The following is a 3,635-nucleotide window of genomic DNA, read 5'->3' on the forward strand; positions in this document are numbered from 1 at the left end:
TCTTATGTTAATAGTTCCAAATTGAAACTATGGACATTTGGAGAAACTGCAATAATAATTAGAGAATTTTCATAAGTATACCCCTTTAAAATATCCTTATATTATATCCTGGTGGCTCAGTCAGTTAAGTGTCTGCCTTTAGCTCAGGTCATGATCCCAGGGTCCTGGGATTGAGCCCCACATAAGACTCCCTGCTCAGTAGGGAGCCTGCTTCTTCTTCTCCCTCTGCCCCACCCCTATCTGCCCCCATTCCCTGCTCTTGCTCTCTCTCACTTGGTATTTCTCTCTCTCAAGTAAATAAATAAAAATAAATAAGTTATCTTTATATTCATGTCTGAAATGCTTTTCTCTAATTAGTTCCTTTTGAATAATCCCATTAAATGTATGCTGTAGTTTCATTAGAAATCCTAATAATAATCTGTGTATATCACCTTAAGTAAAGTTAATTTGTCTTATTTGATGCTGAGTTGAGATAAAAGTTTAACTATTTTTTTCTCATCTTTGTTTTTCAACATGCAGCCCTCTAAAGGAATGCATGCCACCTATATGCATTCATTTTCAAGATAAACTCAAATAGCCCATCAGTATTTTAGCACAACATTATAAGCTTTTTTTTAACTAATAAAATTTATCAGAACACATGACACTTATGCATAAAATATTTCCCATATTTTATTTTTTTAAGATCTTATGTATTTATTTGAGAAAGAGAGATAAAACACAAACAGGAGGAGCAACAGAGGGAGAAGGAGAAGCAGGCTCCCCTCTGAGCAGGGAGCCCGAAGCTTCATGGACTGAACTACTCAGGCTCCCCAATATTTCCCATATTTTAAAGGTTAATTTGACATGTTTTGTCACAGGTTCAGTTTTTAAACCCTAAAAAAATAGCATATAAATAAAAATATAAACTTTTGTCCTTTGAAATAGTGCAAAATACTATTGAGCATGGAATGCAATGATAATATCATTTTTCTATCTATCCACATAACATTTACTCTTTAAAAGTACTTGAATCTGTGCATAATAGCTTTAATTGAAAGGGATAAAGCATATTATTAAATGTGATAGACTAATTCATCATACGCATTTATAACAAGTACTTCAGATCATTTCATTCTTTTACCTGTCCAAAATCAACATTTTCTGTAAGTTCATTAGGCTTCCTTCCATATTATTTTCTTGAACAGGCACTGTGAGCTTAAATCTCAAAGACAAAAGAATGCATTGTCACGAAAGGAAAAGGGAGTGCTCACTTCAGCAGCACTTAAGCTAAAATTATGAACAATAAGGAGAAGATTATCACAGCCCTGGCACAAGGATGTCACTAAATTCATGAAGTGTTTCATACTGAAAAAAAAAAAAAGTAAAGGGATATTTGAACTACATCAGCTAAATTTTAAAAGCCCTTTTGATAAAATAACCCCTCAAATTTTGCAAATTTGTCATTCTCACTTAAATTTACATAAAAATATCAGGTATTAATACTGAAAATGCTTTTCCATATAAAAAATGCCTTTTAAAACTTTTCAAATGACATTTGGACCCTTAGATATTTCCCAAAGAATATAAAGATAAAAGCACCTGTGTCTTTTCTTCCATTGGCATGTTGACTCAAATTGTTACAAACTTTCCTATTTAATTAAATCATTCTACAAAATTCCACATAAAATTCATTATCTGAGTTGTGGAAAAAAATAAAATTTTATTGATGGGCAAGAATTGGCATATTTTCAATGACTGACTATGATAACAAATGAGACCATCAGACTCGTTTGTCATGAAATGTCACATCCACCTTCATATTCCTATTTATTCCCCTTATTATTGCCTCTTGGTAAATGTGGGAGGACAGTCCCTACATATGGAAATTCCTGGTGTAGTTTGAAAATGACTACTTTATAACTATATAGAATCGCTTCATCAAATAAAATGACATAAGTATTTTTTTAAATGTAGTCAAAATGTCATACCTAAAATGCTTCTGTTTTGGTTCTTTTCATTCATTTATTCAGAAATGTTATTTTCCTGAGCACTCTGATAGATGCTTGGCATATAATTAGAAAAACAAAAGAGAATACCCATACTTTGGAACATCTGGCCACCCAGTGTCCCCATATATGGGGACACTGTCACTCTGTCAGAATAGAAGTAGGAAAATTGGTGAAATAAGCATCTTTTCATGACTTATTTATGACAATAACAATATAAATTGCACAAAAATAAAGCTACTTTATATATATAAATGAAATATTTAACTTCCCTTCTCAGAACATGTTAAGGGTTAAAAACAAGTGCTTTATATCAGTACAATTAACTATTCATCAAAGATTTGTTCATGGAAATAATACAATAATTTGAAAATTTATTTTTGATAACCTGTTAATTTATTTCTGCTTTTGATTTTCACAAAACAAAGTTGTTAATCTAACCTAATCTAATACTCACCATTAACATTACTCTAACTGTGAGAATTTTTCTCTTTTCAACAAAAAGAAAAGAGCTAGATGTTTCAGATCATCACGAAATAAATTAGATAATAAAAATTTGTATCTATTCTGAAGTGCTTAATGTTGAGGCATTTATCCTTTGAACCTGAACCAAAATTCAAGGCAAACTATGCCACATGTTTATTTTCTTAAACCACTTGTTAAATATTTTTTCAGTTGGTGTTTACAAACTATTCAAAACTGAACAAATATGTCATGAGTGTTATTTAAAAAAACACACTTTCAGCCATCACAGCAAAATCTTCACACACACACACACACACACACACACACACACACACCCACCGACACAGGGATTTGGAACATGAATATTCTTCTATGTCTGAATAAGTTTTCAGACATGCAATATCAACACTAAGAAATAATAAAACCTGTTCTTCATTCCTTATACTGTATGTATCTAAAAAATTGACTTGGAAAACTGAGTATTTAGCCAAGTTATTCTTTTAATAGCCTAAGCCTGCCTAGACAACTCAGGCTTTAAAGACCTCTCTTCAGTAACAGATGGCCAGTGATAGCTTGAGCAAAACAGTTAAATTGCCCAAGCAGTGCTCTTGGCTTAGCCACTGTATAAACTGTCTCAGTTTCTTTGGAATAAAAATTTACCCAATGCAGTTTTGCAAGTTTATAGTAAAGTGGGTTTCCTGAGAGTACTGTATTTTTCTGATTGGATCCAGACCCAAAAATCGGATATAGCTTTAGGGATGTTGTATATATAATCCTAGTTCTCCGTTCTTCAATTACCACCCAGAAGTTTTCTGATTTTATTCATTTGGTGAGTAATCAGTTAAAAAACTGGTTAAATTTTACAACTTTATGGTAACTTCTTTCTGGATCCGATGAAAGAAAAGAGAATTATTATAATCAATTTTCTAAGATTGTAATTTTTCCCTAAGCAATATTAATTTAAAAGTAAGTATAATCCAGGGCTCCTGGGTGGCTCAGTTAATTGTCTGACTCTTGGTTTTGTCTCATGATTTCAGGGTCCTGAGACGCAGCCCCATGTCAGGCTCTGTGCTGAATATCGCGCTTACTCGGGATTCTCTCTCTCCCTTTCCTTCAGCTTCTCTCTGCCATCATTTAAAAAAAAAAAAAAAAGGAAAAAGGAAATGTAATTCACCCTCAAGC

The 3,635-nt window shown here is 32.6% G+C and overlaps 1 non-coding gene across 1 annotated transcript; it reads left to right on the top strand.

The window, feature by feature from the left end:
* Positions 1-1,245: 1,245 nt before the first annotated feature.
* Positions 1,246-1,352, top strand: LOC123941093. The gene has a single exon (XR_006818184.1). It is a non-coding gene; the product is annotated as a U6 spliceosomal RNA (small nuclear RNA).
* The last annotated feature ends 2,283 nt before the right edge of the window (positions 1,353-3,635 follow it).

This window comes from Meles meles, chromosome 4 (assembly GCF_922984935.1).
Source record: "Meles meles chromosome 4, mMelMel3.1 paternal haplotype, whole genome shotgun sequence".
Taxonomy (NCBI): Eukaryota; Metazoa; Chordata; class Mammalia; order Carnivora; family Mustelidae; genus Meles; species Meles meles.